Raw genomic sequence first — 21190 nt, 5'->3', positions numbered from 1 at the left:
TATTGCCACGCAAGGCTCGTCTCTTTTGCTCTACATGTTCAGTTCCATTGTTTACAATAACTGTCATGCATAGGAATGAAACATAGTGAGATTATGTAAGGAGTGCATGCAGAAATCCAGAGTGATGGTAGCAACCTGTGGATAGACCCAAAACCAATAATAGCAGGCAGATAATGGCTTTAGTTAATAAATACAGATAATGGCTTCTTTACTGTTTGTTTCCCACCCAACATGAAAATCATAGTAGACACCGGAGATTAACCAGATAGTAGATAGATACTATTGATAGCGGCCCCGATATGTACCCCACAACCATTTAAAAACTCAAGTTTGACCATTAGTTTGGAGCTGACTCAGAGTCTAATCGGTGAACAGGACGATAAAGTAGCATGTAATATTAAGCGATGCATAACGTAAGCAGACACGAAAGAGTGCAACCTCTTTTGAAGACCCGTGTAGTCCTCGAGGTCATCTGCTCGGTTGATGATGGTAATGCAGTTTTCATGGCTGCCAGCGGCAGGGAAGAAGATCTGAGGCGACGAAAGACAATCTGGAGGCCGGATCCCTGCTGTGCTGGACCCTTCTGTCGCTGGAGCAGCTGAGCTGGGGTGGATGACGACGCAGCAGGAGCGGGACAAACCACACAAGGTTTTCTTTGACAACTATCTGTAAGAGAAGTAATTCTGTAAGGGCTCGTTTGAATTGGAGGATTCCAACAATGCAGAGATATGAAATAGACATGAATAGGATAGGAATGCACGTGCAAAACAGAGAATTTAAAAACACAGGATTTCTGCCAATCTGGGTGTTTGATTCACAACAATTGGAAGATCACAATATGCAAAGAAGCATGGTGAGATTAAGTCAAACCACAAGAAAATGTACGGTTATAATGCTATTATGCTACTATCTCTTAGTCTTGTGCTTCATGAATAGGAATTTGAAAAGGAGGACAAGTGAAAATTAAAATTCCTACGTTTTTTCTTTCAAGGAGGCACTAAAGTAACAAATCCGTGTGCTCAGTGGACAATATATATATATATATATATATAACATGTAGAGTAAAAAAGAGATGCAACAAGCGTACAACCTCTTTGGCAAAGCCATGTCAATCTCAGCGTGATTGGGTTGGCCGGTGAGGATGCTCTGGCTGACTTTGCTGTTGGAGGAGGGAAAGAAGATCTTAGGCATCTGGAGATGGAGCCCGAGGTACTGCTCCACTGTGATGGAGAGTTTCGTCGTTGGAGCAGCTCCGGTGAGTTGTACGACGCCGAGGCTGAAGCAGGACAAGAGAGACAACGAACAACGTGAACCTAAGTGGAATTCTAATAGCATCTCCAATACATGACATAAAATACATAACCACAAAGTGCTAGATGTAAAATGCATCAGCCGCTCATCTCTGAACTTAACTATCGAAACTGAACTTAACTGTCGAAACTGAACTTAACTGTCGAAACTGAACCTAACTGTCGAAACTGAATTTTGCTGTCAAACTGAATTTTGCTGTCGAAACTGAACGCACTGGCAAGGTGAGGCTACACGTCGGTCGACTGACTTTTTCATCTCTAGTCAGTCGATTTTGCAGTCGTTGGATATGAAATGAAAGGTCTGCGGTTCATCTTCAACCTCCACCCCCCTGAGCCACCAGCCACCACCGGCCAAATAGCAGCCCCCGCCGCCCGCGGCCGGCGGTGCGCTGCCCCGCCCGCCCCGAAAACACTCCCCACCGCTGGTCCGCCGCCGCCCCGGCCATCCCTCTAGGCCCCCCTGTGCCGAGCTTTTTCTCCGGCGATCCCCATGCCACCGCCCCGCCACCGCCCCGCCACCGCCGGCGACCACCGCCCCCATCTTGAACCCTAAGATAGATAGTGAGGTACCTCTCCGGCGAGCCCCCCTCCCCACTGCGGCTGGTTCTTCCTTCACCCCGGCGAGCCCACCCCTTGAAAATCGACTGACCCAAAAGTCAACTCAGTCGACTGAAGTGTAGCCAAATCGGAGCAGCATCGCAAGCAAGAGCAAGAGCGAGAGCAGCAGTGCGAGCAAGAGCAATAGCAAGAGCAGACCAGGCAGGGGACCGACAATAAGAGCAGAGCAGCAGTGTGAGCGAGAGCTAAAGCAGCAGCAGCTCCTACTGATGTGGACGTTGCCGCCGAGGAAGCGACGCCGTGGAGGAAGTGGCCGGCGACGCTGCCGTGGATGGAGCCACGCCGTGTCGGCTCGGGACCGAGCGCCGGCAGCACCGCGAGATCGAATCAAGAAGAAAATGCGGCGATTAGTGTACAACCTCTTTGGTGGCACCGATTATGCCGCAGCTTCATCCGAGGAAATGGTGATGATGATGCTCTTCCGGTGGTGCAGGTGAAGATGGCGGTGTGGGAATGGAGGTGGCGCAAAAGACGAGGGGAACGTAGGGGCAGCTCCTTGGAGGTGGAGGACGGGGTGGCTGAACTGGCGGGATGATGAGATCGACGACGGATCCTCATCCGGTATGGTGGATGAGGGACGTCGAGGTGTTGCTGTGGGCAACATCGTCGGGGAAGAGGCTCCGGCTGGGTGGCAGACGAAGCAGGGTGTGGGGTTTCGTCATGGGTTTTGGCGGCCTCGGTGTAGGAATGGGTGGGCGGATGGGATGGCAGTGGGGAACCATGGCTTAGAGACGCGCTTGTTCGAAATGTGGGGTAAGTTATGAAAGTACCCCCCACCGATTTGAGGCGGTTCTTTCGGTTCAGGGGTACCACGGGCATTTCACGTGTCGGGATTTCACAGGAGGTGGGAGTTTTCACGCGCGTTGTATTTTCGGAATAGCAAGGCGCGGGTTGAGATGGAGGGAGTTGTCGGAGCACAACGAGACAAAGATATATCTTAAATATTTCGGGCTAACAAGGCGCGGGTTGAAATTTCCGGACAAGCCTAACATGTACTGTACCAAATCAATGCGCACTACAAATGTCATTCAAAACTTTGAATTCATGTTATGTTCAATTAAAATATTTTGCTACGTGTATAATGCATGCAACCTACTACTCAAATGAACGTTTTAGTGCATTCCAAACGTATATACTACCGCTTCAATATGAACTAAATTTGAATAAGATCTACAATAATGATTGTTGTGAAGTCAAAGCATTTGAATTTGTTTCTCTGTTTTAATAAGATCTACAATCATCATTATTGTCAAGTTAAACCATCGTTTGTGTATTATCTTCACAGCACACCACATGATTAGTCTCGAGTTACATATGAACTATGTGTACTATATGAACTCGAACTAGATTTTTTAAATCCACTTTATTTTGATTTCAAATCACATTACATTTCTAGCTCTAGCTAGATCTTCATAATCTAAACCATGTCTCATATGTATAATGTGTTTATCACATTATGTATGGTGCCCCGCCCCCTACGCCTACAAGTATTTAGATGTGAGTTGCAAACACCACACATTACCACAAATTCAAATAAAATGTGAGAATGTTCGATATATAGTATTGTTTAGATTGCTCAATATTTAGTTGTAAGCTGCAAACGCCGCACATTATCACAAATTCAAATAAAATGTGAGATTGTTTGATGTATAGTATGGTTTAGATTGTTCGGCATTTAGTTGTGAGTTGCAAACGCCATGCATTATCACATTATGGTATAACATGTGCACAACACGTGTATCACCGCTATATTCATGCATGCAATGTTTAAAACACTATGATCTCCTATTCAAATATATGAATCCGCTTTCATATCAAATTATGATCTTTGTTAGTCTCTTACACCCACACAATCCTCTAACCTTTGTGCTACCACTAACTTTCTCTCGTGCATGCACACGCCCTCCTCACCCTCCCCCTCCCTCGGCATTCTATCCACTGGGCACATTCAATTTTTTCTTTAGGTCGTTCTCCCAGAGTCTCCACAACTCCTTTCCGACACACACCGATCGATAAACCTCTCCAGCGATGCCTGCCTACAGCATACACACACAGTTTCAATCTCCTCCTTTATGTGTCCTTGCCTCGCGTCTCTCATATGGTCAGACACACGTGTAAACTCTCGCCCCTCTTTTCATCGATCTCACAACTGCACACTCCTCCCCCTATCTAGCTAGTAGTTGGGCCTCTTGCGCCACCTCCTAGCTCCATTCTCTCTGTCTATCCGTCTCGCTGGGCCTTATTTGCCTCTAACAAATGGACGTACACCGACTGATCTCTCGCTATACATATAGCCAGCTAGGTTCTTATAAATCGTTTTTACCCACACATCGATCGATCTACCTCATTAGTTGTGTCTCTCCCTTCCTCCGACAAACAACAATTGATCTACCGATCTAGTTAGGTTTGCTTACCAAACACATCGTTCCCCTTCATCATCCATGGATGCGTCCCGACAGATCTATCACGCACAGGCACACACAGAAACACATCCCCACTCTTATTGATAACATTGCAGTTCCACCCTCAGTTTGTCTAGTAGGCCTCTCCCAACATCTCCGAGAAGCAACTCCATCACCCATCCAGCACTCTACCCCTCTCCCTCCCTCTCCCTCTCTCTCTCTCCTCTCTCTCTCTGTCCCATCATATTTCCCGTCCTTCAGTTATGCATGGATGTCGACCGATCTCCCTCAAGACATAGCTGGGTCTCTCCTTCTCAACACATATACGAGTCGTTCTACCTCTACAGTTAGGCCTCTGCCTACCCCTCCCCCCCACACACCGATACATCAAGCGCTCTAGTCATGTCTCCCTGCCACACGCAAACTTAACATGTGCCCTCTAACGTTCCAGTAGGCCAGTCGCCCTATATCTTTGACTTGCACACACACACACACACAATTTCGATGGCTCTCGTCATCGATCTCGCACCCACCCACTTGATCCTCTCTTCGACTCTATCGATAGCTATGACCCCTCCCTCTCTTCTCGTGGATTGCCCAACCCTCTATGTATGATATGGATAGGCCTCCACTTCACACACATTGCATGCAAAATTTTGTTTGAGATGTCATCGACACATATTCCCACAAATAATTCACGAAATCAACCCCCACCCCACCCCCACCCCCACCACAAAACAATAAACACTCACGAACGCGGTTTGTATCTCTCTCACACAGCCACGTAGGTGGGGGACATGCACGAAGAGAAGAGGTGCATGCACGGCGCACGTACTCCCGTCTCTTTCCCAACCACACCCGCGCGGGTACACGGTGGAGCTCATTTCTGTACGAAAAAGGCAGCCCACATGGTAATTTGGCACGTGTACTGGTTGTCCACTTGGTGGAGGGAGGATCGTCTACCATGGGTGAACAAACAAATTGCGACTTGACGCGTTATGTTAAATTAAAAAAAGAGGCAAACCATGTGGGGCCTACCTTAGAGGCAAGGCTCTATACACTGGAGTACTTTTGATGTGTCCCGTCAACTCGCAGAACAAGGAGAACCTTGCTTAGTACGCCGTCTCCCCCGCCCACGGCGCGGTGGCTCGCAGGATGAGGTGAAGCTTGCTCCTCCCTCGCCCATGCGAGCGGTGGCTCGCAGGACGAGGAGAAAAATTTACTACTCCCTCCCTTTACTCCTCGTCCCTACTACCTTGGTTATAGAGATTATATCATATTGTTTGGAATATATATGTCCTTTAGTAGATTTCAATATGAACTACTAGTACATACTCCAAACACTGATGTATATAGACGTATTTTAGAGTGTACATTCACTCATTTTGCTCCGTATGTAGTAGCACTCTCCCTCGCCCCTCAACCCTCGCCCACGTGGTGGACGTGTAGCAATTCATTCGGTCTCATAGCCAGAACGAATATACTGCACTACCATTATTGCTCGACTTCCCGAAGAGGCGAAGAGCCAATCGCAAGGTTAATATTTTGGAGATGCCAAGCGCAAGGTTATAGGAGAACGAGTAGTAGGTGTCGCGTCATTTATATATAATTTTTTTTTCTTCAGTGGCACGTACGCAATATGATAGGTTCATATGGAGAGAAAAGGAAACCGCTCCACTATATACATAGTCAGGACGGGCCAGCCTACACGGTTGCTTGCTGGGGTTGCTCTCTTCACACTCTCTCGCACAAAACGAATGTGGCCACATCTCTAACATCCCGGCGGATCACGTACGCTTGGGTAAGGGGTGGATGCTTAGTGTGGATGCGGTGGCCGTCGCCGACGGCGAAAACCCACTGTCGGCACGTCCCTATCAGGGGTCCCCGTCGTTCTCTCTCGCAAAGCCGGTGAGGTTGCCTTCGTCCCGTGCTCACTGCCGCGACGTGGGCAGTTGCCGCCTCCCGCCGCCCTCCTCAAGGTTGAGCTACGTCCCTCAGGTACAACTCCCTTTACAGCCAGCTTGCACCACTGCTCCAGCTGCCCACATCACTCCCTGTGGATATTTCTCTACTTCTTTGCCCCGCACATACCTGATACCTCTACTGGCTTCTACGTACTATATTTGTGATGAGTTTATGTCTCATGAAATAGTCCTAGTAATCTTATTCTAATCACGTTTGTTCAATTTCTTTGCCACAGGGATGCTCATCTTGATTTTGGTGAAACTGCACAAAATGAACCGATGGTCAAAAGGTTGCAAACTTCATTTATTAGGAAGCTCGAACGTTGCCAGCAAATTGAAGCCTGGTCAGGGTTCACGGTTCAAGGGCTAGGGACTTCATGGATCGTTTTTTTCTTTAGCCGCCTCTGTTCCAAAATAAGTGTCAACTTTAGTAGTACTACAACTTTGTACTAAAGTTTGCACAAAGTTGAGACACTTATTTTGGAACGGAGGGAGTACATATTTGCTATGATCTGTCAATCATTGAGATGCAATAGCATGCATGTTAGTCTCCTTTGTATTTGATGAAATGTTGCAACGGGCAACCTTGGACGCAAGATACATGTAACAGGAGCTGGAAGCTTCATATCATTGTACAAATTTATCTCGCTGATAAATTACAGTACATACTAGTACTATACTAGTACTTCCTCCGTTCCTAAATATAAGTCTTTGTAGAGATTTCACCATTAACCTCATGCGGATGTATATAGATGCATTTTAAGTGTAGATTCATTCATTTTGTTCCGTATGTAGTTCACCTAGTGGAATCTCTACAAAGACTTATCTACTAGTAATAGCTAGCCCCCACTACTAGGAATTCTCTATCCTCTCCTTGAGCCACATCATCAAAATTGTCGTAGCCGTTAGATGAAGTAAATCAGTCATAATAGCCGTCTGATCTAGACATTGAGAGGCTCCGCACTAAGCCACATGCAAGCATGCAGAAATACCGTGGCACATGCATGTGAGTGGGTTTTAAATCACATCAACATGTCTGCATGCAAGCATGCACCGGTAGCATGCATGTAAGTGAGCTTTTAAGTCCCATTAACATGTCAAAAAGAAAAATATAATCCCATTATGCAGTAGGAGTTGGCTGATCTTTTTTCCTTACGTGGGATGATCTAAATGATGATGTGAGTTTATTTAGTTTGGCTACCACATTTGTCATGCGGTTATAGATTTTTTTAGTTCTATGAAATCGATAATTTTGCGCAGAGAGATATACCGCTGTTCCGCGGCAACGCGCGGGGACTCATCTAGTAATATTTAGGAACGGAGGGAGTACTATGTAAAGAGTTAGGTGTCGCACGGTGATAGTGTGAGGTGGGCCATGTAATCACTGAGCCTGCGTGTTTTCACTGCTCTTGCACTCCTCTGCTGTAAGAATGGAGAAAATTGTAATCTACTACCTCCTTTCGCCGAAAGCGTGGGACATCCAGCAGTCCTACCACCTCAGTAATAAAGATCAATGAGCCGTCAAATCACATAGACCCAGCAGTAAGTTGGACGGATGAAGCAACCATCACTCTTGCGCCAGTGAGAGGTCGCGTCCGCTCTCCCCGGGCATGAATGCGGCACCGATTCTTTGGAGCGGTGCTGACCGTTTCGGGCGAGAAGCGCGCGCGGGCGACGGAGGGGCTTTGGGTGGGCCAGGCTGGTCAGGAGCAGGCGTGGCAGCTGTCCGCATGTCCCTACCGGACACGCCCGAAAACGAGAGGATGCACCGACTCTCGCGGCTAAAATCGTACACTACACACCATATCTCTGTAGGAGTAGGTCGATCTGTCGCACTCTCTAACACACACATGCTGTTAAACACACACACGCACACGCACGCACCTTGGTCCCGTTGCACGTTCTAACGTGACTTATTACACCTAGACGGAGGGAGTAGTAAGTATACGAGATACGGTGGCACACTGAGTTATGTCGAATACAAGTGCCCAAAATTTGTGTGCATGTTACACTACTAGGAAAAGGGCTATAGATGATATGGCCACTAATGACGCACCAGGCGTGTGGTGCGCCATTACTATATACTAATGGCGCACCATGTTCTGGTGCGCCATTAGTAGTTTTGAAAAAAAATTGTTACTAATGGCGCACCGTTGTACAGTGCGCCATTACTAGTTGACATAGTAATGGCGCACCAAACACACCGTGCGCCATTAGTAGTTTTGAAAAAAAAATTGTTAGTAATGCCGAGCCCCACCTCTCCTCGCCCCGTCGCCCCCCTCCACTCGCCGCCCCCTTGCCCCACCACCCGCTGCCGCCACACCGCCCCCTGGCCCCACCGCCCCTCGCCCCGTCGCCCCACCACCCGCCACCGCCCCCTTGCTCCGCCCCCTCCGTCCGCCACGCCTGCATGCCGTCAGCGCCGCCGCCGCCGTTGTGGTGTTGCGCTGCCCCGACGCTGCCGCCCCGACCCCCGCGGGACTCCACCGACCCCTGCAGCAGCCGGCAAGCGCGGCCCCAACGCGCCCACCCCGCCTGCCCCTACCGTCCACCGTTGCCGACGACTCACCGCAACCTCCCCCGCTCCACCAGCCGCCGCCGCCGACCCCCGGCCCGCACCCTCCCCCACTCCACCGTCGCCGATGACCCACCGCACCCTCCCCTGCTCCACCGGCCGCCGCCGCCGACCCCCGGCCCGCACCCTCCCCCACTCCACCGTCGCTGACGACCCACCGCACCCTCTCCCGCTCCACCGGCTGCCGCCGCCGACTCCCGGCCCACACCCTCCCCCACTCCATCACCGCCGCCGACCCCCCGCACCCTCCCCCCATATGAATATTTTTTCATATTCATAAATATTTTCAAATAACAAATTTGAACATATTTTAAAAAAATTTATTACTGTTTTTATAAAAAAAATATTACTGTTATGATTTTAACAAATTTGAACATATTTTAAAAAAAATTATTACTGTTTTTATAAAAAAAATATTACTGTTATGATTTAAACAAGTTTGAACATATTTAAACACAAATAAATATCAAACAACATTTAAAATGCATAAAAACAAAAATTGGGGAGCCTGGGAATCGAACCCAGGACCTCCTAGTGTGTGTGCCACATGCTGACCAGTCGGGCTAGTGGGCGGGTTCTAATTTAGATAGGGTTCTGATATAGATAGGGTTAGGTGGTACTTATGGCGCACTAGGTGGAGGTGTGCCATTAGAACCCCCCCCCCCGCTCCACATGTTGCCCTCACGCACTGTGGCCTCCCTCCCTCCCTGCCAGATTCCCCAACCGTACGCCGCCGCCCCCTCCGTCCGCCGCAACCGCCCACGCGCCCTCACCGCCTCCCTCTCCCCTTCCTCCCCCTCGAGCGCCGCCGCCCCCTCCGTCCGCCCCCGCCACCCATGCGCCCCCGCCGCCTCCCTCTTCCCTTCCTCCCCCTCGAGCGCCGCCTCCCCCTGAGCCCCGCCTCCCCCGCGAGCGCCGCCTCCCTCCCTAACCCTTGGAGCTGCCGGAGACTTGGAGCCTCGGCGCCGCCCCACGTCCACCAGGAGAGGAGGCCCCACGTCCACCAGGAGAGGAGGCCTGCGACCTCCCCGCCATCTATCCCCGCCTCCCCCAAGCTTGCCGTCTCCGCCCTCCGTCGTCTCCGCTCCGGCCACCACCTCATCATGGTCAGGTAACCCTCCTCCCTCTGCCTCTCTTCTCCTCTCTTCCTCCTCTCCTCCCTCCTGGCCATGCCCTCTTCTTCTCTCTATTGCTAGGTTTAGGTCAAATTCCTCTCTAATTTAGGTCAAATTAGGTTCAAAAAATTGCTAATTTTGGTCAGCAACGGCCATAGCAGGTCAACAACTGCCATAGCAGTGCTCCTATGTTTTCTGTAGCGTTAGTAGAGTGCTAATTTAATCTCTGCTCTAGCTCTGTTTAGTGGTCATAATTGAGGCCTAGGGCAGCTACCCCTGTGCCATAGCAGTGCTACCTTTGTGCTCTGTTTGCCATTGCTGGGTCCTGGCCTTGGGATTTGTCAAATGTCCCAAGTTCATTTTCCACTAGAAATGCTGCTGTCTACTAGTGCAGCAGTGCAAGCTATTCAGTAATGGTAAATCTGCTGGTTATTAGCAATCTTCGGTTAATTAGGTATGTAAGGGACAGTAGGGGGATAAATCACCGTAAAATGCTTTCCATTTGAAGTCTGTAAAATAACAAGCATAATATACCAATACAAATTACGAGAATACTTTGCCTCTCCATCCTGTCATTTGCAGAAACAACAGTTATATTTAGCCTATACAAACCTAATCTATTGACCAACAAAGCAATGTTCTACCTAGATATCAGAGGCAGAGCAATTATTCTTATCTGACAGAAGTAGCAACCAACAAAATGCAGATAGACATGTAACCAAATTCTGCAACTGAACTTTTAGCAGAAAGCAAGCACACAACAAAATTCAGACAGACAATATAACTAACTTCTGTAACTGGATTTTTAGCAGCAAGCAAGCATACAACAAAATTCAGATAGGCGACCAGGTACCTCTCCTCCTTCCTCCTTCCTCCCTAGGTTAAAGGAGATTCAAACATGGTAGTCCATGGATTCAAACTAGCTAAAGGAGATTCAAACTGCCGAACCTTTAGGTTAACAACTCAACACAAACCAATCTCTGAAAGCAAAAACTTAAAACAAAGCAAGTGCATTATTTTTGTGACTGTTTTCATGTTTGCAGAACCAATATTTTTGTGCCAACAATCAGTTTACTCCCTCATGCCAACAACCACTCATTTTTCAGTTAACTCCTGATAGTTCAGATCATATTTTGATTGTCAACAATAGTGGACTTTTAAGGCTTTTTTAGAGGCAATACTAGTTCTGGTCAAAGCAAGTGGTTTTCCTGAGCTATGTGTTGGTTAGAAAATGATGCATGATGGTTTGTTCAGAAGAGGAATAATCCCAGGATAGCACGTATCATGGGGTCAAACCTGGGACCCCTATTGTAATTTGATTTTGATTATTAATTTTTCTGTGAGCAGATGAATTACAATGTTTGTGTTGTAATGAAACTTGAGCTGAAATAGAACTTGACAGCCTGTACAGTGAATATATGCAGTGAACAGAAATTGACAGGTTTTCTTGACTGAATTCAGTCCTGTACAGTGAATATATGCAGTCAATATACAGTCATTGTAATTTTTGGGAGTAATTTTTGGTGTCAAATCACTCAAGCAGTAACGGAATTTTCAAACTGAACTTGACACAATACTATTTAGTTAATTTTCTTGGACAGTAGTATGTATGCTCATCTCTTTATGTTCCAAAAAAAGGGTTTGGCCGACCCACCTCATACCTTGAATCAAATGTGCTATTGGTTTCGAATGGCACTATGATTGTGATATCATCGGTTGCAATGTTGTTTGCATACTTTTTATTTGTCGTGCTTGTTGTCCAGCTTACTCTCCGTTACTTTGCCCACTGCTTTCACAATGAGAGATTTTGCTTGATTAAACTTGATATAGAGTGGTTATTTTCATGCATTTTTATGATCTGTTGTAAGGGTACTAATTGGTCTATTCTGCTGCTTATCAGAGATGGGGGGAAGCAGCCACCACCACTCTGCCACACCGCAGTACGAGTTGGATGCTTCCGAGTTCTTCAGTATCATACTTGGGACTTCAGTATCATCCATGACGCAGGTATATAAAATGAGAGATCTCCCCTTCACCCATCTCATTATGATATCTGTTGTTTGCTACATAACTCATTGTCCCAAACTGCAGAGGCTGCCTGACAGTTTTATGAACATGCTGGGTCAAGATCCGCCAAATAATGTGAAGCTGCGACAGGCCGGCAGCGGGTTTTGCAGGCTGTGGGATGTGGAGTTGGTGATCAAGGAGGGCCACATGTACTTGTATTGTGGGTGGGAGAAGTTCTACCATGCCTACGACCTGCGGCTGGGGTACTTCCTTCTCTTCAGGTACGACGACGAGGCCACCATGCTCATCGTGAAGGTGTTCAACGCGACTATGTGTCACATGCGCTACGCTGACGATGATGATGCCAGTATGTTCTGCCTCTTCTTATTCCTCTACATTTGGCTTTGTCTCACATTGATTGTTAACGGTCATTGTTGCATTTGGACAGGCAATGGGAGCAGCAACAGCGACACGGGCTACAGCCAAAGTAGCAGCGATTATGGCTGTAGCAAAAGCAACATAGATTCTGGCTTTAGCGAAAGCAGCAGCGATTCTGGCAGCAGCGATTCTGACAACAAGAAGGATGACCCGGACTGGAGTGGGGGAGAAGAGGAGCAGAGTGGGGATGAGGAGCTGCAGGATGACGATGGGTATCAAGCTGAGGATGACCTAGCGCTAGTGGTGGCTGACCAAGGGCAAGAGATGGTGGTGGCTGACCATGGGCAAGAGATGGTGGTGGCTGACCATGGGCAAGAGATGGTGGTGGATGAGGATGACCTAGCGATGGTCGTACCCGTCCTGCCTGAAGGTGGCCTCGCGATGGTGGTGGTGCCTGACAATGACCACGCACCGGTGGTGGCGCCGACGATCCCACAGCTGGGCGACATGACCACACCAATTATGGTAGAAGACTACATCCCGCTGCCTCCACCGCCTCACCGCTCTTGGCGCATCAGGCTGAGGAAGGAGAAGGAGAAGAACAATGAGTACTGAACTATGTCAGGTATGTCAGATCTCCAAAATGATATATATATATATACTTAGTTACCTATGTTATCTCTAATATGCTTAGTTTCCTATAGGTTAGCTTCATTTTACCTAAGTTGGCTCTAATATGCTAACTTAGAGCTTATATGCTTAGTTTCCTATAGGTTAGCTCCAAAATAACTTATGTTAGCACAAAATGATCAAGTTCACATAATAAGCTTATAGTCTTCTTCTTATTCTTCTTCTTTTCCAAAATGACATAGGTTAGCTTCACTTTACCTAAGTTGGCTCTAATATGCTAACTTAGAGAGCTTATATGCTTAGTTTCCTATAGGTTAGCTCCAAAATAACTTATGTTAGCACAAAATGATCAAGTTTACATAATAAGCTTATAGTCTTCTTCTTATTCTTCTTATTCTTCTTCTTGTTCTTCTTCTAGTATTCTTCTAGTCTTCTTCTTCTTCTTCTTCTCTTCTTCTTCTTCTTCTTCTTCTAACTTCTTGTTTATCATTTTGCAGATTTGATTTAATTCAGGAAGCTTGCATGGATGGAGTACTTCTTTTCCATTTGTGTTTTTATTTTGTATCAATGTGAAACTTTTGTGAATTGATGGATAACGGTGTTGGATGAACAATGTGAAACTTTTGTAATATGTAACGATGGAACTATGTGTTGGCTATGTTTGTATATATGATGAAACTTGTGTGTTGGATATGATTGTTATATGTATGCTTGTTGTATATATATGTGTTGGATATCTCATATGTGAAATAATGACCTGAGATTAAGAAAAAATGAAAAAAAAATTAAAAAATTGTTACTAATGGCGCACTACCATGTGGTGCGCCATTAGTATAGCAGATACTAGTGGCACACTGTGGGCAATACTAATGGCGCACGACGTGGTGCGCCATTAGAACACCAGATACTAATGGTGCACCAGTGGTGCGCCATTAGAATTTAATTCTAATGGCGTGATGCTAGTGGCGCACCAGTAGTGCGCCATTAGAAGGCAAAACTGGTGCGCCACTAGCATGCCTTTTCCTAGTAGTGTTATAATAAGGATTCACTTAAAATAGTACGTGAGCGAACAAAGGGATCAATTGGACAGTGTTCCCGAGCAGTAGCGAGATGTGTGAGGTAGTAAGATACACCGCTGGCGCTTTTAATTTTTCTTATTAATTTGTTTGTTTCACCCTCTGACTGGTGGGACCCAACATACTACGTGGAGAGAGGTAAGGTGACTAAGGCTGCATTATTTCTGCACCACTGTGGATAGTCTTACCACCAAAGCCACATGACACGATTATGATTGAAATCCTAATGACCCCCCGCCCACACACACACACACAAACACGGCATGCCTGTCACACGAATGCAGGAATGTATAAAACGTTATTTTCCTCTTGTTGAACATAACAGGAGGGTTGTGTAGTTGGTTAGCCTGTTCGCTCATCAAACTTGAGGTCTCAGGTTCAATAACTACACTTGAGCATAATTTTTGCCAGGAGGATTCTTTGATCGGTCAAAATGTTTTCTAGGGTTTGCACGCTTCACACACTCTCTCCAATATATATATACACGCTGGAGCCTCATCACTTGTAGTTTCTCTCTTCACACTCTCTCGCCCTCTCCAGATCTAAACAAGACTTCATTGGCCTCTCTCTCCCCTCACTGCTGCTCAAAGAGCCGACAGGATCCGTCCGGCGGGAAGTGAAGGAAGCTTAACGCTGTCGCCGTCGGCGAGGGAGGGAATCCACTACCGGCGCTGTTGTTCACTTTCCACCCAGCAGCAGCGCGGGAGGGCCTCCGACCCCTTCTTCTTCGCCGTCGTCCCATCGCCCACCGAACCATGCCCCAAGAACCTTAAGGTATATTTTACTTACTCCACATGCATTGCTCTAGCTGCATGTATACCATGAATCTAGGACGTGGTTCAAAGAGGAAAGGAGTGGGGGAAAGTAGTGGGAAAAGTTGTATATAGCATGAATCTAGGACGTGGTTCAAAGAGGAAATGAAGGGGGAAAGTTGTATAGCATGAATGGTTCAAAGAGGAAATGAATGGGGGAAAGTAGTGGGGAAAGTTGTATCGCATAAATCTAGGACGTGGTTCAAAGAGGAAAGGAAGGGGCGAAAGTACTAGTTCAAAAAGGAAAGGAAGGGACAAGGCTGTAGAGTTTGAGCACGACTAGATTTGCTGCGCTCACATAGGGAAAGGTGTCTAAAGATAACAAAACTGGGACCAACACAAATATGCTCCTTGGTTGTTTGTTCTTTGTTGCAACAGACTATGCATGACCACAGTACATTGGTAGATGCACATGGTGCTGGTGCGTCCACTATCCCGTGCAACTCATTAGTTGTTGTTAATCTAAGGCCTTGTTTGGTTAAAAACTCCCTAGTCCCTACCTGCTTGGTTCCAGGGACTAAACATGGACTAGAGGTTATTAAATGACATGATAAAAGACCATGTTACCCCTAGTAATGAACTAATAGAAACAAGGTGCGATGCGTGGCAGGGGCAACTATTGGAGAAAGTCCCAAAAAGACTCCCTCGGGGTCTTCTTTCTTTAGTCCCAAATGCCCACTTTTAGTCCCGAAAAGTCCCTCCTGCTTGGTTTAGATGTGACGGACATGGAGTTTTTTAGTCCCTACACCAAAATGTCCCTGTAAACAAATACCCTCTAATAGTGCCGCTGGAAAATTGATGCAATGCCATAGTTAAAAGCAAATTACATGTTTAACGAATTTTATTGTTAATATAATCTCTATGTTAATATTAATCAATGCCACCGTTTGAAAAATGCTACTGTCTTGCTTTCTTTCCCATTTAGATAAGGTAGATGCTTCTTTTCGTTGGCTTCTGTGTCATCCACCGTTATTGACCACTAATTGTTTCCTTTGCACCTCTGTGTAAACATGGTTATCTACTTCACCTTGTTGCCATTGTGACCTTTTGTTGCACTACACAAAACACTTTTGTTTTAAGAGTGTTTTGTGCAGTTCAACCAAAATGTCACACCGACAATGTTGCTTGATTGCTTGATCTTAGTGGAACTGCACAAGAGGAGATCTTACTTCCTATCCGTTAAGGCGAATTTGGTTCAGATCTTCTTCTTGTGAGTTGTTTGAATTCCGCATCATGAGAGGTTAGTACTAGCCTTCTTTCACATGATTTTGTAGTGTGCTTTCATATGTTGTGCTACTTGTACGATAATGTTGCTTGATTTTAGTGAACTGCACAAATGGAGACAAGACTTCCAATCTGTATGTGCATCGTAATATCCCATTGAGGTAAGATAAGGATATTTCACAACTGCTGGCCTGTATTTTGCCACTTTCATCAGAAAATTAAGTTTAGTACTATACTTGTGCTCCCTAATTGACATGCCAAATCTTACATTGAAGGCGAAGCTTGTCTGTTATTGAACCAAGTGATGAAGGGGAAGAACAAGTGGAAGAAAAACAAAAATCAACTCCCGGAGCTATAATGAAGCACTGGAACTATGAGGACACAAGTAATGATATAGTTTTGCGTCTAAATTTATTCCTATGGCTGGAACGAGCAATTGTTTTGCCACTGATTTGATGCCATATGTAATTATCTCTACTTGTGCAAACAGGGATCTTCTTTGAAGATACCATATATTTTAGTGGAACTGCACAAAAAGATGTTGGAAACATTAAACTAATCGAGGAGTATATAGTAAGCATGGCCACCATAGTAGATAGCAACAGATGGTTCCGGAGAAGTGCTTGATCTGTATGCTCTACACAATAAGCCTCCTGACAAAGGTTGGTACTCGCCCACTAATTCGTCCATATGATTGAGCTTTGTCATCTCTATTGGTGTTGTGCTACTGTTTAGATACTGTCATGAAAAAGTGGTATTGTCCTTGAGAAGTGCTTCATCTGTGTTGTTTTAAATATTTCCTTTCCTTTTTTAGAGCAAATAGGGATGCTAGCATTTAGTTGTCCTCTTGTCTTTGCACAATAGGATCATCTTCCTCTGAAGAAGAATATGGAGTACGTGAAGTGGCTAGTTCCGATTATGCCAGGATGAAGAAGCCCTGTCTATCTTCTCATCAGAAGGAGCAGTTGAAGGATGGTTACATTACTCCCCACAAGACAAAACTAACTTTAGCTCAGAAGGACTAACAAATCTCCATTTTTTGCTGTGATGCGCGAGTACAATGTTGTTCTAGGATTCTCATCAGAAGGAGTAGTTGAAGGATGGTTACATTACTCCCCACAAGACCAAACTAACTTTAGCTCAGAAGGACTGACAAATCTCCATTTTTTTGCTGTGACGCGCGAGTACAATGTTGTTCTAGGATTCTTTCTGGTGAGTTCCATTTTTCTGAAAGTGTGCTCTACATGGACCATGTAGGTGCCTGTTTAAACTGTCAATTCATAGTACATTTTGCTTTATACTAATCACTTTTTTGTATTTGTGCAAACAGGGGTGATCAGCTTGATTTCAATGGGAACTGCACAAAATGTTCATGAATACATCGAATCATTCATTTCCACCACAAGAAAGGAGGTGCCATTAAGTTCAAGGCGTTGCAACATATAAGGGCGAAAGCATACAAGCTACGCGTGAATTTGGTTGATTTTGGTGGAACTGCAGAAAAAGAACATTTGGTTTATTTAGCAAGAGGTGCCATGTCAATGTCCGAACTGATGGCAAACCCTGCCCGTTCCACAATCGTAGGCATTTGATATTTTGGAATGGGACAACCTTGTCAAATTTTTCTCATTGATTTTAAGACATGAGTTTGATATTTTCGAATGGGACGCCCTTGCTGTCAGCAGCGTCGATCAATTGTTTCTTTATTCTTTAGTTGTGAAGTAAATATTGCCTCTAACACGTGAGTCGCTGAGATGCATAATCATCGATTGTTTTGAATGTTCTCTATGAATTGCCAGCCCTGTGTGTTTGATTGCAATGTACAGAAACGCTAAAAAGCTGCTCAAACTCTTTGTACTCCTTCTGTTCCTTTTTACTTCGCATATTGTGAAAGTGCATACTTTTTTGTATAAGATTGGTCAAAGTAGAGATACTTTGACTGCAGACAAAACTTGTATAGAAAGGACCGGAGGGAGTACATGTGAACTGCTGCAAACAAGGTGATCACCCTGGGAATAATGCTAGAACGTATTGTTTTGCATGTTCATCCAATGCTAGTGATATAGGAATTCGAACTAATCGAAATAAATTCATTCATACACGATCGGATTTCATATAAACATGCCGGATTTAATTACATTTCATACATTCTTCAACTAAAAAGGGGTGTTTGTGGCCGCATGCATCTCCCAGATGCAGAGGCCGGGGGTCATCCTCCTTTTCTAAAAAAAACTAAAAAGGGGTGTGCTGGAGGTATAATTAATTAACCGAAGCTACCCACCTGTGTCCCGTTGAGCCGAACAAAAGCTTCAGTGACTTAACTACAGGTGCAGTTGCGTAACTGACATGTGGCCTGTTGGGCCCACGTGTCAGTCAGCCAACTGCACTAACAGTTAAGTAGAAGCAGCGTTCTTCTCCAGCGCAACTCTCCGACTCCATGTTGCCGCCAAGAAGCTAACCGGCCGTCAATGGTCAACCCGCCTAGCTTGGCTTCAACCGGAGGGTAGCAGCGGTGGCCTTACTTGGACCTGACCGGCGGCGACCTACCGTGTTCTACTCTTCCTTGTTTTCTGTGTGGCGCAGCCTCGTTGGCAGTGGGGCGGGGCCTCGGCGGAGCCGGCGATGTCCTCTGTCTCGTTGCCGGCGGGCGGCGCCTCAGCGGAGTGGTGGAAATCCTCCCCCAAATTGCTGGTAGGGTGGGGCCTCGGCTGAGCCGACGATGTCCTATGCCTCGTTGTTGGCTGGGCGGGGCCTCGGCGGAGCAGGCGGTGTCCTCTGCCTCATTGTTGGCGCCGCGGGGCCTCGGCAGAGAAGGGCGTCGTCGACGCCAGCGGAGCGGGGACTTGTCGGAGCCGGCATTGTCCTCTGCCTCGTCCTCGGTCTCGCCAAATAGCGCCTCACCTGCTTCATCGCCCTCTTTGCTAGCCTCTTTGTAGGCGGCCGCAGCCTCCGCCACCTGCATGCGGTACCGCCAGCGCTCGAGGCGGCCCTTGCAGGCGGAGCGGTACGAGTCGAGCAGCGCCTCTTGCTCCGCCCGCTCCACGGCGATCTGCTCCTCCGCCTGCAGGTGCTCCTGGAGGAGATGGTGGTTGTAGGCGGCTTCGGCCTGCGCCTCCCGGAACTGCTCCTCACGCATCTACCTCACCCTGTCCATATATTTGGCACGGGCCTCGCCGATGGTCATGGTGCAATGCACCGGCGAGGATGGCGCGGAGGAGTGGGTTGGCACTGGATCATCGACTACCATGTTCTCCATTGGGACGTCGTCGTCCTCCGGCTGCCTGCCGGCCAGCCGGTCGGCAGCAATGGCTGCCATCTCCTTGTGGTCCGTCATCCGCCCGTCCCGAAGAGCGCTGGAGCGCGAGGAAGCCATGGTGGGCAGTAGTGGTGTGGATAGGAGAAAGGCAATGTATGCGGATGACTGCGGCTATGGCCGGTGCAGCAGTTTATATATCAATGGTGGGCGGGCGGAGCGACGGACGTGTGGCGCCGGAGTAGCCGCCTCGGCAACTGCATATCATTAATGTGTGCGGCAGAAGGACGGACGGACGGCACTTGTGTCATGAAGGCAGAGCAATCGCCTGCACCGGGAAGCAGGGCGGCCGGCACTGACTGTTTCGGGCGGAAAGCGCGCGCGGGTGAGGAGATGACTTTACTTGGATAGGATGACAATGGGGACCCACCAGGTCCATAGCCTCACGTACGCAAGTGCCTCCTTATTATATATATATATATATATATATATATATATTAAACTATAATTTATTTTGCTTCCTCCTGGTTTCCTGACATCACGGTCCCACACCATTGTCAACCTATGTACTCCCTCCTTTCCGGTTTATAGGGCTTATCTCAAAATTTTAGTTTTCCCATTTTATAAGGCTCAATTTGGTTGTTTTCCATCACATGTTCAGATTCCAAGGTGCATTAAATCATTGCATGCAAGTATTAAGAGAAAATTGACCAATGCATGTACTTTATGCATGCATGCATTGTAATTAATGCATTGATCAACATAATTTTTTGAGGATAACAAGAGCATTAATTAGGTGCTTTTGCAAAACTACAAAAAGTATTCCACAACTCGTCATCTACCTTGATTGGTGAGATTTTTGAACTGAGCATTATAAACCGGAAAGGAGGGAGTAGTCAATAAACGAGAGAATTGCACAAGAAGCGGCTGACAGCTAGGACCAAGCAGCTCGAGCAGTATTTGTGTTTTTGAGGTGTGAGCACTGCAGAGTTTTTCGATGTTTACCCCATATATTATTTTTTCTCCTCTGAACAACAACAAAAATATCGCTGCAGGTATTAACTGGGCGGGCTGTGGCCCGTCTAGCCTAGGCCAGATATCCAGCCCAGATATTAATTTTTTTCAAGCTGACAATGGCTAGCCCAGCTATACTTTTTTTTGAGGAATACCCAGGCAAGGTAAGTTGTTATTCTCCGCCCACTAGGTTGCAAATCTTTCCTAGGAGGGATGCATTAGGCTTAACAAGAAAATGGGCTTTAGAAATAATAAATGGGATGTAATTATAAAAACTGGGTAGTAACTATAAAAAAATGCACCAAACAGTGATTACTTTATAAAATATTATTTTTGGAATATTGAAAATTTTAATTTCATTAATTGTTGCAAGCGCAATGTTTCGTTGGATTTTTACGTAATATAATTTTATATTGAAATTGTATTTAATCTAACTAGAAATTTCGGGATAAAAATATTCGGATCCCATCAAAATGTGGGAAATTTTATTGAATTCTGTTTAGAACGGCTGGTTGAAATGGGCTGTACTTTTAACAAACTGTAAATGGGCTGTAGTAAATTCCATTAGAATTCAAAAATGGGCTACACATTCTTACAAATCTCAAATGGGCTATAAGTTCTCTACCACACACTTCTGGCCTTACTAAGTTGACGCGTCCCCTAAAAAAATAGAGTTGACGTGTATGCAAGGCTTTGTCAACTTATAGTCAACACACGGTTCTAGCAGCAGTGGCCGTTGGATGTCCATCCAACAGATGCCGTGCTTGTTCTTAAATCTCGGATATTCTAGCTTCACCCGCCCAAAAAATGAT

Source organism: Triticum aestivum, chromosome 7B (assembly GCF_018294505.1).
Source record: "Triticum aestivum cultivar Chinese Spring chromosome 7B, IWGSC CS RefSeq v2.1, whole genome shotgun sequence".
NCBI classification, from domain to species: Eukaryota; Viridiplantae; Streptophyta; class Magnoliopsida; order Poales; family Poaceae; genus Triticum; species Triticum aestivum.
Note: the sequence above shows the minus strand (reverse complement) of the source record.